Source organism: Spermophilus citellus, assembly GCF_964194105.1.
Source record: "Spermophilus citellus genome assembly, chromosome: 5".
NCBI classification, from domain to species: Eukaryota; Metazoa; Chordata; class Mammalia; order Rodentia; family Sciuridae; genus Spermophilus; species Spermophilus citellus.
The window spans coordinates 164,181,366-164,195,745 of NC_138186.1; the positions used below are offsets into that span (position 1 = coordinate 164,181,366).

At 40.4% G+C, this 14,380-nt stretch overlaps 1 protein-coding gene across 3 annotated transcripts in view; it reads left to right on the forward strand.

Moving 5' to 3' along the window:
• ARID1B (AT-rich interaction domain 1B) overlaps positions 1-14,380 on the forward strand; it is a 409,511-nt gene that overhangs the window by 200,837 nt on the left and 194,294 nt on the right. The gene's annotated exons all lie outside the window — the stretch shown is intronic.

The following is a 14,380-nucleotide window of genomic DNA, read 5'->3' on the forward strand; positions in this document are numbered from 1 at the left end:
AGGATCATCCTGTATCCTGGCGGTCAAGGTTAAGTGAGGATCCCATGAAGATCCCAAGCAAGAGGAAAGATACTGACATATTTTAGCAGTCAAAAGATAATGTATTATTAATCTCTTCATTGGCTGAAATTCGTAAAAAGGTATTCTGATTAGTAAGTACCATAGAAGAAAAATGAAAAACAGAAATAAAAGTTGAGAAAATCTTCTGTTTAGCCAGTCCATCAACTCTACAGTTTGTGGGATGCTCAGTTTCTGAGTCTTCTAAGGACAGACTCCCATTGATGTCTGTGCTCCTGAAAGAGTAAGCTCTGCACCTGGCCAGCCTTACTGTGCCGTTCTGCATTTCATGCTGAACTGCACAAAGCCAGGGCATAAACTGCAGTTTAAAGTTTTGAGTAAACTGTCGTTTATTAAAAACTCTGAGGTCACACACATTGTGGGTTTTAATCCCAGTTGGGCCATGTAATAGTTGTGTGGCTATAGCCACTTCACTCACCATTCCTAAACGCCTGTGTCCTCACTGGAGAGGGAAGGTGATGCGTGAGGAAGCAGCAGGCAGAAGGCCTGCTCAGCACTTACTGAAGTGGGCCCCAGGCAAGCACTGCAGCAGGAGTGGCCGCTGCCACACAGTAGGCTCTCTCACGCAAAGGGAATCCTTCCCACTGCTGCCATGTGGGGAGAAGACTGCCACCTAATATTCAATCCGAGACACGTAAGCGCACAATTGACGCCATTGACATAGTTCTTGCCGAATGTAACTTTTAACCTTTGCAGTGAATAACGTAAAAATTCTTACACAAAAATTTTAAACTTCTGGGGCAGTGGGACATGCCTTAATCCCAGAGACTCAGGAGGCTGAGACAGGAGGCTCTCATGTTCAAGGCTAGCCTTAGCAACTTAGATCCTGACTCAAAATAAAAAATAAAAAGAGCTGGAGAAAGCCAGGGTTGAGGCTCAGTGGTAGAGTGCTTGCATCGCATGCGTGAAGCACTGGGTTCAATCCCTGGTACCACATAAAAATAAATTTAAAAAGGTATTGTCTCCATCTATAACTTAAAAAAAAATTTAAAAGGAGGGGCTAGAGACGTAGCTCAGTGGTAAAGAACCCCTGGGTTCAGTTCCCAGTACACCTCCCCCCAGAGTATTTAACACAAATTCAGCCACACTTGAGGCCCTCAAGCCAGTCTGCCAGGCACTGGACTTACTCTTTTGGGAGCACAAACATGAATATGAGATGGTGTTTGTCCTTTGAAGACATACAAGTCTAATGAATTATATAGTCTGTGGACTTGTTAGGTAGCAGATTTTCTTAACTTTTTAAAATTTTTAAATTAGTTTTAATTTGTTATATGACAGAATATACTTTGATACATCATATATAATGGAGTATAATTTCTCCTTCTTCTGCCTGTACATGATGTAGAATCCACCGGTTGTATAGGGTAATAATGTCTGATTCATTCTGTTGTCTCTCCTACCCCCCACACCCCCTCCCCTCCCTTCACTCTCCTCTACCTAAAGTAACTGTTCTTCCCTAGCACACACATACCCACTCCTCTGCCAATTGTGAATCAGAAAACATTTGGCCTTAGTTTTATAGGATTGGCTTGTTTCGCTTAGCATGGTAGTCTCCAGTTCCATCCAGATTTTTTTAACTTTTAAACTTTTTGTTTTATTTCATTTACTTATCATAATTACATACCAGAAATGACTTTTGAAAGTTAATCATATTTCATAGCCAAGATGATTAATAATTATAATTGCAACAACAACTAACGTTGATTGAGGCATTACTTATGAGCAGGCACTTTTGCAAGTATTTTACACATATCAACTCATTTAATTTTCACAATATTCCTAGGAGGACTGTTATTAATCCCATTTTATCCTGAGGTTGTAGAATTAATAACTTGCCCACAGTTGCACAGCTGATAAAATTGGCAGATAACAGAATTGACACCCTGGGAGACTGGCCCTGCAAAATGTAACTGCTAGCTGTCATTCATGATATCCATTAACAAGTGGGGATGCATTGGTATATATTTCTAGGATTGCCCACCATTTTGCAATAATTTCAAATTAGAGACATATTTTAGAGGGAAAGTTCATACTTGTATATTATATCCTTTTTGAATTTCAATTATTTAAAAGGCATGTTGATAAATACATTGTCAGGGTATTGATTTTAAATGTATTTTAACTGGGATAATTTGAGCTTAATATTTTTATAAATATAAACAACTCAATATGTAAAATATTCTAATATTTTTCCAATTGTTTTTGGTACTTCAAAAGTTCTATTGAAATTAAATGTAGTATTTGGAAACTGCTCTTTATTTTGTACTTGGATTTACTTCTCAAGAAGATGTTTGTTCAAGTATATTTCTTAATTCTGAAAATTGGCCAAAGATATGTAAGCAAGTTTTATTCATAATATAACAAAGAAAACAGTTTTTTTAAGTTAATAAAACTATGAATAATAATCTTGAACACAGACACTTATTTCATAATTTCGATTTCTTTCCTGTAAAAATAGTTTATGCATAGCATGAAATGCTACATACCATATGTATAGCTTACAATAACTGTGTCAGACATTATATGAACACAAATTGCACTGAACTTACACTTTAGCTTTTGGGTTTCTGTATTTTCTACTGTAAAAAATTAACTTAGTGTAGACAAAGTCTTTAACAGACTTGTATTTGTGTACCCCTTCATTTAAAAAAGCTGTTTGGTACAATGACAGTTTTGTTGTTCCTTTCCAAGTTTTAAGTTTTGCAAGAAAAAACATGAAAGTATTATATATTCATATTTTATGATTTAAATGCCCCTTTCAAGTTGTTTACAATCATAATAAGATCATAATTCTGTTAAAAAGCATATTAATTTTGTATTTGTTTTTCACAGGCTTTGAATCAGAAGATGGTTAGTTTGTGTTCAGTGATTCTATAGCCTGGTTCTAAAATGTGTTTCGATTTTGTTGTGCCTCTTCACGAGCACTCCGTTTCCATTCCTTATCAGAAAGAGTGCTCAGGGGACAGAAGGACAGAAGGCTAGCACCAGGGCCTCACCTTCTGGAACAGGAGGTGTTCAGAATGGCCTCCCATCTGTCAGGCCTGGGCATGCTAACACTTTTGCAGCAGCTGTCTTGTTCTCCAGAGCAGGCACAGCCGGTCGGTGCCCAGAGACTACTGGACCTTGGGGCGCTGCCCTGGCTGTAGATCAGCCCCAGGAAACTGGCAGGACTACTGTGGTGCTGTAGTCAAAGGTCAGTGTCAGGTAGGGGCTTGTGAACGAACCATCAGTTACAGAAAGGGTTACAGATACAGAGGACAGCAGCTCCATATCATTCATATGGCAGTTTGAGACCTATTAAAGCCACTGTGATTTTTTAAAAATTCTGTGAATTGAAGACATCTTATTAGTAGGTCTCAGATTCAAATGCCCCAGGGAATGGTAGTACACACCTGTAACCCCAGCAACTCCAGAGGCTGAGGCAGGAGGATTGCGAGTTCAAGGCCAGTCTCAGCAACTTTGCGAGGTCAGAAGCAATTTAGTGAGACCCTATCTAAAAGAAGGGCTGGGGATGTATCATCATAGTAAAGCGCCCCTGGGTTCAAATCCCCAGGACCAATAAATAAGTAAGTAAATAAATAAAATACCTCTTCAGGGAGTTGAATCTTTCTAACTTAAGTTTAACCACTTTCAGCCATAATTGTATTTATGTATATTATGTATATGATTATTTAAATTATTTTTTGTATTTGTTGTTATGTACCATATGCATATAGTAAGTAAGGGAGAGAACTACTAACACTGATGGGTATTCTTATTGTGATGACAGATGGAAAGTTTTCTTCCTTTCTAACATTGGGGATTGAACCAAGGGCTTCATGCATGATGGGCAAGCGCTTTTCCACCGAGCTTCTTCCCTAGCCTTTTTAATTTCATTTTGAGACAGGATCACACTCAGTTGCCAGGTTTGGGATCCTCCTGCCTGAGCCTCCCTAGTAGCCGGCATTACAGGCATGTGCCACCATGCCCATCAGGGAATTTTCGTTTTCTCCTCAGACTTTTAGCATAAGTATTTTGTTAGATGCAGGGTGGAGATTCTGATCAGATGGTACTTCCTATTAAGTGAGATGTATGTGTGACCTCATTTTATGCCAGTTTTCAGATAGACGTGATACTTAGGTAGTATACAGGTGTTTAGGGTTATAATAATATATTTTTAAAAATTCTCTAAAATATTAATTATTCAGAGATGCCACTATGAAGTAATTTACCTAAAGACAGTGCCAAAAAGCTGCTCTAATGTGACTATACTGATTTTTAAACTTTTCTGAATGCAGTAGAAATAATATTTTTTCTGTTGACAAACAAAAGTTAGGAGTATTGCTCCTTAGTAAATGATAACAAAATACTATTGTTTCTTTTTGAAGTCATCTATTGACTGTGACCATTTACTTATGAACCTATGGATAGTACATTCTAAAATTTGTAAAATCAAATACAAATTTCAGGTATTACTTTTTCATAAAATTATACTTTATGAAACATTTTTTCTAAATAAATAATTATTGACACTTCCTCATACACTTAATTCTGTCAGATGTATCAGGCAAACGAAAGGCTGGGGAGCCACAACAGAGAGGGCAGTGCAGGATGTAGGGTGTAGAAATGGAGGTGCATATTTTAAAGCTTTCGGACATTTTTCATGGATTTCTTTGTTCCCTTTACCCAAAAGTGTTGCTTGAGAACATCAGAAGCAATGACAGTAGAAACGATGACTGATTAAATACCCCCCTTCCAGTGAGTCAGCTGACTTGCAGGGTTTGAGTGGTCACTACTGTAGGCTGGTTGTTGCCATCTCACCCTGCTGTCCTGTGTTGGTTAACATTGTCTTTGTATCACACGAATTTGAGGCAGAACTAACTGCTCGAAGGTTGTAGGTAGTCTTAAGCAGAATGCTCTAACGGGCTCTGAGTGGAGAACATCGTCTCATCCATTTACACTGTTAGGGGGCCATTTGAGTGTTTGTGGGTCTTCACTGAGGAGTTCATGAGACACCTTTATTTGTTTGCTCTCTCCAGAAAGAAGAAATGATGCAAACAAACAACTACAGAAACATCAAAATACCTTTAGAAAACACTTTTTCCAAATGAAGTCATTCTTGGATAATCAGAAACAAAATTTCAAGGAAAATTTTAAATGTAGGGTAGATTCCCATTTATATTTCTGCTGTGGCTATTGACTGCCTGTTACGAGTCACGTCATGTGCTCTTTCTAACCCTTGGCCACCCTCTCACCTTCCTAAGACCACTGGTGGTTTCAGAGGCAGGCTGCCTAGCATCTGTCCCCACCGCTTCCTCCAAAGAGTGTGTAGAGGTCCTCTCACACCAACATAGACACCCTCACTCCCAGTTGTGCCCCAGGGTCTACAGCAAGGGACATTAGGGTCACTTTTACCATCCTACCTTGCCACTTGAGCTTGGAGACTGAAGGTAGACAATTCCGGCCATACCTAAGCCTGTGGGCCAAGCGGCTGACCTTACAGTAAACACTCCGTGGATGCCCCTTTGCTGTACAGGGTTATGAACAGAGGAAGAGCCCAGACCTGTGCCAGGCAGCACCCTCTGTAAAAGAGATTACCAGAAGTACCAGAGGAAGAGGGCTCTGCCCTTTCCTTTGGAGTTCCTGGGTCCAGGCACACCAGGGGGCTGCTAAAGTAGTAAGGTAGTCATCCTGGGGAAATTTACATATAACCCGTGAAAAGTTAGTCTCATTTCCCTTTTTTCTTTATTCATTTCTCACCAGAAAGAACTTTGTTTAACTGTGAGGCACAAAAGGAGCCAGGAAAAAAGGGGGATTTTAAATTGCTGAGCTGTAATTACTTTACAGATTGACCTATACTGTTGCCTGACATGGGAAGCAGCTGATCAGAGATTGTCAAAATACGTAGTAGAATTTCGGTCACTGTGCAGAGCAAGCTGCACTTCAAGGATTAAGTGTTTGCTAGTGAAAAAGCAGTGGTCATATAGATGAGTTCGTATCTGTCTTGGGTCAAGCCCAGGACTGATTAGGAACTGAGCAGTGTGACTAGGTCCACCAACCTGCTCCTGAACTAACCTTTGGAGTTCCAGTTTTCACTTTCGTGGACCCTGCCAGGGTTCCCGAGAAGATGTACTGAGTGACAGAAAACCAGGTGATTGAGTTAGTGTTGAGGCTGTGTTAACTACTATTAGACTATTACCACATTTGTTGGAAAATCTGTAGCTTGGTTATATGTTCCTGCAGTGCTGACGTGGAGGTGGGTTATCACGTGCAATGCAGTCAACATTGGTGAAACCCAGATCTCAGCTAAACCATGAGCCATTTTGTAGTTTAAGCATGTCCCATGTGTTGCGTAGAACACATTACATAGAACATGTTGGCAGCCCTATCTGAAAAAGGAGTATACTTTGGCAGTGAAAGGGGGCCTCCCACCCTTAGATGAGCTGCTGAAAGTCTCAGGACCCAACACCCAACTGGGACTCTCAGTTTTTAGCTTTGCAGAATTTTTAATCTTTGTTAAGTGCAGACTCAAGCACTGTGTGAATAATAGGAACATCTCCTGTCCCCCTATGATCTTCCGTTTTCTTGATTTTGTTCAGAAGCTTGGGTGGGAGTAGAGATTCCTACTGGTGTGGATGATGTTCATTTGTCTCTAGAGCTGGCAGCACAACCAGAAGGACTTAGCTGGAAGTCTGGCTCTTACACAGGCGAGGATTTCTTTTCCTGCAGTGAGGGTATCTTGATAAGAACTCAGTACCTTCTAAGGGATTTGTGCAGATGTCATCTTCACAGTGTGCCTGGTTTGAGGCAGGGAAAGAAATGGGAGAAAGCATGTGCCTCTCAGAGGGAACTGTGGCTGGGTCCTGGCTCCCACCTGCATTTGCCATGAGAACTAGATTTAGGTTTTCATGCCCCCGGGCCTCAGTTTGTTAGTCTGTAAAATAGGGATAATTTATGCTTTCAAAGGGTTGTTATAGAATTCAAAACAAGTAAAAACCAAATCAAGATATGCAACAGACTTTCATAAATTGTGTACTTCAGAAATGAAGGGTATTAAAGCTGCTAGTTGCATTTTGGTTTTTTGGAAGTTTTATCAAGTGTTTTTCTAACATGTGAATTTTAAGCCTTATCTATGCCTCATCTTGAATTAGATTTTTGCTGCATAACTGTTATTAACAAAATTTGGTAATTAGAATTGTGGTTTTATAATCGCATTAAGTCCACACTAAATCAGCATCCTAGATTGATCTTAAAAAAAAAAATCCGACTTATGCCTGAAATGCGCATGTTACTAGACAACCCTTGTAAGCTATTCCAATGACTTAAAAGTCACAGTGAAAATATGACTATATCTTGGAAAGGAAAAAAGAAACAGGTGTAGTTTTTATAGCATATGCAGTGGGTAAAGTTGTCCAGTAGACTTGGGTTTTAATGCCCTTACCTACCTCACATAGACAAATTCTCAATATTTATCTCCAGGGAATTATTTTAAATATTTTGTTTCACAAGTACGTGAATTGATGTAGTCCCTGCAAATATCAAAATAAGCGTAAAATTTATGTTCTTAAAAATTGTAATTCACTGTGCATATTGCGTTAGTATTTTGCATAAATGTGATGTTTTCTCTCTTGGACAAAGTTTGAGGGTCTGGATGTGAGGTGCACCTCATAACCATGCAGTTTGCTTTGTCCCAGTTTCCTCTCATGCTCTATGCAAGAACCTGAATCTGTGGCACAGCTTTTCAGTCTGTTTCCTGTCATGGGAATGTCCAGGGACTGCTGATATTCTTTTGGCATGTCTTTTACGTTAGTATTAAAATCCAGTTCTTTCTCCTGTCATTGTCACTAATTCTTATCTTTAATTAGTCTGCCTTTTTATCTTAGAGTCATCAAGAGGTAAAAAATGCCAGGCATATTTATCCTTCCTATATAAAAGGTAACAAATGTAGAAAAAGTCTTATTTACAAAGTTCAGATGGCAAGTAGTGGAGCTGAGATTTAACACATGCATTTTTTTAATATTCATTTTTCAATTGTAGTTGGCTGCAATATCTGTATTTTATTTATTTATTTATTTTTATGTGGTGCTGAGGATCAAACCCAGGGCCTCGCACGTGCTAGGCAAGCACTTCACCACTGAGCCACAACCCAATCCTAAACACATGCATTTTAATTTATTTTGAATATTATTTCAATTTTATCATAATGTTTCCCCTAAGAATCCGTTATTTCCTAACTTGACATTGAAATTTATAGTAATGTAAAGGAATCCATATGAATATCTAGAATATTGGTGTGAAATTTTTATTTTTATCTCTAAATATATTATTTCCAAAAGATTTAGTGGAAGACTGCACTTGCCAGAATAAACTGGAGGCATAAAGACATCATTATCATAGGAAGTTGTTTATCTAAAATTGTGAATCCTAAAACAGTCTTCAAAAATGTTAGTATAATGTATGTGAATAAGTTATCATGGGAAAACATTTTTGGGTGTGTTCTTAGGTCTTTCAGTTAGGGTTTAAGAGATTGAGATTGAGATTGTCATTTTGGTCTTCCTGTTGGTCACAGAGTACTAGAGAGTGTGAATTACGGGTCCAGTCCAGTGTGGTCATTCTCACAGCTGTGCTTCTTGCTGAACAGAAAGCAGCTCTGAATATCTTGTGTTGTGAAAATGTAGTTGCCTTGATTTAGCTTTTCCAAGTTGCCCCCCTCTCCCAATCTCTTTCCTGTTCAAAAGAAGTTGAGAAAAATTCAAAGAGGTGAAAAGGAGTAGCTCAGGAAGGACAGCTGGAGAGCCTGGGGTGGGAAGCTCCTGCGGTAGCCAGCCTCATGCTCACTGGCAACATCAGCCCCTGGAGACTTTGTGCATCTCAGCATTCAATCAGGAGACCCTCGGAAGCAGAAGTGCCTGGCTCTTTGTGGATGTATAACTTGGTCTGTTGAAAGCCAACCACTGCATCTACTCTGTTCTTCTCATCTGGGATAAAATAGTAACTCCAAGCTTATTTATTCTGCCTGAAAGAGATGAAAAAAGCATCTTTTACCGATTGTGGTGGAATCTGGCTCTTCAGCAAAAATTGCTAAGTAGTCTGTGCTGCTCAGTGGTGTGAAGTGTGTTCCAAGCCCTTCAGCAGAGCTCCTAGAAAAAATCTGGAATGGGAGAAGAAGGAATTTTTATATGTTCCTTTCTTCAGTGATGATTTTAGCCTCATGTGACATGTCCACAAAGTTCCTGGACCAGTAGCTTCCAATCAGGAGGCCATGGGGGTGCTACAAAGAACACTGCGGTCCAGAGACTGAATGCACACTGAACCCTGTGCTGCCAGGCATTGGGCTCTGCCACTGCTTGCATGGAGGAAGCTACTGCAGCATCAGTATCTTAGGGCTTCATTGAATAGCTTCACAGGAGCTGTTGATGCTAGTGACATGCTGTGTTGGCTGAGAGCATGCAATTCAGAGCCAGAGACAACCAACTAGTGAGTGAAGGTGCAGAGGCTTCTTGATTTATCTGGGTATGAAGGCACAGTGACAGCATCTTACTAATAGTACTCTTTTGGGGGTCTGAGGCACCAGTGAATAAGCCCAGCATTGGAGTGCCCAATAAATGTGTCCACTTAGTCACTGTCATTGCTGTCATTGTTTCAGTCAGCAAGTTCAAGAGAGTCGTCCTCACATGACAACTCAAGACATGGTCATTCTCTTGTTTACTTTTGACGATTGGTTCCATACGCTGGTGCTGGAGGTAGAAGGGACCGCAGGCAGCAGAGCATGTGGCTGGGAGCTGCTGCCCACGTCTGCCTTGCCTGAGTGTGCCACTGAGTTCATCAAGTCCTGGCTGCCAATATGCTCTGTGGCACTGGGGACACAGTCATGGAAAGACAGCCACACTGTTCTCTCCGGCTAGGTGCTCATGGGGAAGAAGACTTAAACATGAGCAGACAATATGGGTGTCAGGAAGTGATTATAACCATACACAGAATTTCGTATGGGGACATGAAGTAAGGGTGCAGGTGGCTCATTCAGATTAGCCGCACAGGGAAGACCTCAGGGGGAAAAAAGCATTTAAGCAAAAAATGATAGGACCAGGAGCCAACTGTACAAAGATCCCGGGGAGCGCATTCCAGGTAGAATAGCTTAGGAAAATGCTCTGATGGAGGAATGGCCAACCTGGAAGGCGATAAGAGAGGTAGGGCCAGTCTCACCCTTTAATAAGTTCTTAGAAAACCAGTGGTGGTTTGAGAGTTTCTGTACTATTCCCAAATAGTTCTTCAGAAAAATCAGTGTGAGATAGATGTGAACAGTCTACTTTGCCTCTGGAAACTTTATCAGGTGGAGAAAATGTTGTGTATTTATTTAATTGTGATCTGAGAAGAGTGAAGTATTTGTGGAAACATTCTCTGTGACCCAAAGATACATTGAAAACAAATATTGTGGAATTTTATGTCATATGCTACAGTCCCAAAATAATTTTAGAGTTTTCATCCTGATTTTGAGTGTCATTGTTCACTTAATACTTGGTGTACTATTGGGGTGGAGTGGTGGCCTTGTTTTCCCACCATTGTTGAATATTTCAGAAGTAGTGATTTCTCCATTAATTATGATGAATTTATGCTCTTTTCAAATACCCATTTCTAATAAAAGCATATTTGACTAGGAATGTGTGCCTTGACATCAGTCCATAGCATTTTATTTCTTTGTTTTTTAAAAATTTTTAATTTGTTCTTTTTAGTTGTACATGTAGAATGTATTTGACATTTCAAACATACATGGAGTATAACTTCCCATTTTTATGGTCCTGCATGATGTGGAGTTTCACTGGTTGTGTATTTATATACGAATCTAGGAAAGTTATGTCAATTCATTTGACTGCCTTTCCTGTTCCCATCTTTTCTCCCTTCTCTTCATTCCCCTTTGTCTAATCCAGTGAATTTCTATCCCTGCAACCCCACATTTATTTTGAATAACATCTGCACATCAGAGAGAATATGCACCCTTTTTTTGGGGGATTGACTTATTTCACTTAGCGTGAGAGACTATGACATGTTAAATACTTAAGAAAGCATTTTCTCTTTGTGGTCCTCAGGACTAAGGCATTCCTGTTGCCACACAACCAGGAAATGGGGAGGGGGTTGCAAACTTGGCTATAAACCTATATTTAGGTTATAGGTTCTTTTTAAAAGGTTGATCTTGGCAACAGCCCAGATTTGAATGGTCTCATTTCCAGGTGAAGATGGCAGTGCAGCTCACGCCAAGTGCCTTGTTTGTCACAGTGCTCTAGTGGAAAGGTGGGATTGGGTCTTCCCCAGCTGCAAACTGGAGTCTTTGTCAGGCTCCTCCCAGCAGGTTTCCTGGGCGCCATTCTGGTTCATTTTGTACTACTTACCTACTTATTTAGGGGCTGGGGATCCAGCCAGGGCCTCATATAGGCTAGTACTCTACCGTTGAACTATATCCCCAGCACTTTTTATTTAATTTTGCCATGGGGGTCCCCCTAAGTTGCCTAGGCTGGCCTTGAACTTGGCTTCTCCTGCCTCAGTCTCATTATTATTTGGGATGATAGGGGTACACCGTTATACCTGGTTCTCATTTTGCACATTTTATCTGAGGTCACTTGTGCTTCCCTAGAAGGAACAGGTCTCCTTTGGCAGGAGGAGAGCAGCCTAAGACACTGACTTGAGAACCAGGTCCTTTATCTTCTCCCTTCTGCATTGCTGAAGGTCAGGGAAGAAGGCTGCTGAAATTTGTGATTAAGTATTTACAGTGAAATGGAATTTTGTTTGATATTTTATGCAGTAGTGCTCTAAACTATACTTGGTTACATTGCCCAAAAAAAAAAAAAAAACAAATAAAGTAAGGAGAGCAAATTAACATTTATATTCCTAGGCTCAGAAGCACTTATAATGCCAGCTGACGACAGAGGACTCACCTCTATTTGTCCTTGGTTAGCAGACTCCTCATCACTTCAGCTCTTAGGAAGGCAGAGCCTGTGTACACTGGTGATGGAGAGGGGAGATGATGCTCCCCTTGTGTCCCTCAGGTGTTCCTCTGCAGGGGAGATGGACTGAGTTCTGAAGATGGATTACACACTGCCTCACCAGCCGAGGGCTGAGCCTCCCGCCTCCAGGTGGCTGCCTTGTCTGAACAGTGTTTATGATGGGACATTCACATGAACGAAGATGCTGAAGATGCATCTAAGAGTCCCCTCTCCTGTCCTGATTAGGTGCTATGTGTTAGCTGTGGCAGCCATATTTCAAAGTACTTTGTAAATCTACTCCAGAGAAGCACACTGAGGCAGGTGTAGAGTGGAAAGAGGAAGCTTTATTAAGGACAGCAGAAAAGATTCCTCCTGGAGGAAGAAGGGGATCCAAGAGGTGGAATCCCTGGAAGGGGAAGGTCTTCCCTCTTTTACAGCTAAGGTCTTCATTCAGCTTTCCTGTCAGAGTTCCTGTCCTTTGTCCTGTTATCTTGCAGTGATAGAATGTAGGTGGGGAGACCCAAAAGGTGAGGGGCAGATGGGCCTGAGGAGTAATCTTGGGCAGGAAGGGCCTGAGGCCTGTTTTTGATTAGCACCTCCCTATTTGCTGGGAGCTGTTTCATTAACATTTCTTTGGGATGGGCTCTGGGCCTTGGGAACTTTAACATTTCAATCTCCCAAGTGCTGTTCTGCCTTCCCGTGCTCCATTCTCAACATGGACTTCATTTTTTGATTTTACTTGATATTAGACCGGATTTACCTAACTACACTAACTACCTATCTTTAAATCTGGCTTCAAAAGGATGGCTGGAAAATAAACCAGGACTTGGGGGAAGATGCCCAGTTTTCTGACATGGCTTCTCTGAGTGGAGAAGGGTACCCAGAAAAAGGAGCAAATTCACTTTTTGTTTGTTTCTCATTTTGCAAAGAAACTGACCATCTGCAGTAATTGTTAGTGGGTACCTAGAAGTAGCCTTATGGCCTCTCCTCTGACTCCACCTTTTATCAGTACAAATCTAAGAGTAACTGAGCATTAGGGCCCATCCTGTGTTTTCCATAGAAAGTGTCTCCAGTTTTCTCCAAATTGGGAAACTAAATACATCCCCTCAAAGCACTCTAACCTCTGATACTGTCTTGTAAATTGCATGTTTGCTAAGTGTTTAGCACTTACAGTCACTCTGCAGCCCTTCAGTTGTTCCTCCTGTGAACTTGTCAGAAACAGATCTAAGTGATAAAATACCATAATTTTGCTTGATTTCACTAAATGTAATTTCTTAACATAAGGACTCAAAGGAACACTGAGACCAAGTAGATCAAATAATAATTTTATTCAACAGATTTTGGAAATTCAAAGCAATTGTAATTTAAAAGATAAAAATGGTGTCTTTCATAATCCCACAGAAAAATGTCAGTTACCTTACTTTTAGAAATGTGTTCAGAATAGTTGTGAAGTTGAATTTGGCTTCATGCACCCAGCACCTTGTCTTAATGTCAGAGTATTCCTTGTGGCTTGCGGGGGCAGTCTTCAGGAACACAGGTGCTTTTTTGCTGTTCTGCTTGCTAATTATGTTCATTTTCAGCAGTGGCTATCAAAAAGAATCTAATGGGTGCTCAGAATGGGAGAGAAATATCTATGCAACAGTAAAATGTGCTCTTAGCTGGTTTTGTGTACATTTTAAGAATTTAGTGGCATTTCTGAAACAAAGATTTATTTTCATCTAAAATAATAGTAAGTACTTGATTGTCAAGAAGAATACTTATCTTTAACTGGAGATGAAAATCCCAGGCTGGGGGAGTTGGGAAGCAAGATTAGTATATTATTTCTCCCCAGGATGCATCTTTATGATCTGTCCTGAGCTTTGAAAGCAGTGGTTGTTTCTCCCCAACTTTGTTCCCACTCTATTATTCCCACACCCTAAGTTGTTTCAGCAGATGAATTTAACACAGTGCATTTTAAGTTCATAAACTAGCAAAAGAACTTGAGATCTTTTAAAAATGCTTTTTCAGTTTTGATCTCCACCTCCACCTCTCTCTGCAGTCTTCCTCCCTGCTACTCCCTAACTGCCAGAGTTTAAAGCACTAGGATTGTTTTACATATTAGCTTTAACTTTGTTTCCTAGGCTTTGGAATTCCCTGTCACAGCTACCTTATCTGTTGGGTCAAGAGGTTTCATTTATTGAGTTTCCTCCTGTATTCTTTGTCTTCCCTCTCTTCCATTCCCCTTCTGATTCTTGCCATCACCACCCCATAGAAGGATCCAGACAAAACAGCAGCCTTTGCCCTTAAATGGCCAGTTCAGAAGCACCCTGTCTTGATATTACAGAAACTTATAGCACATGTTGGCTTAA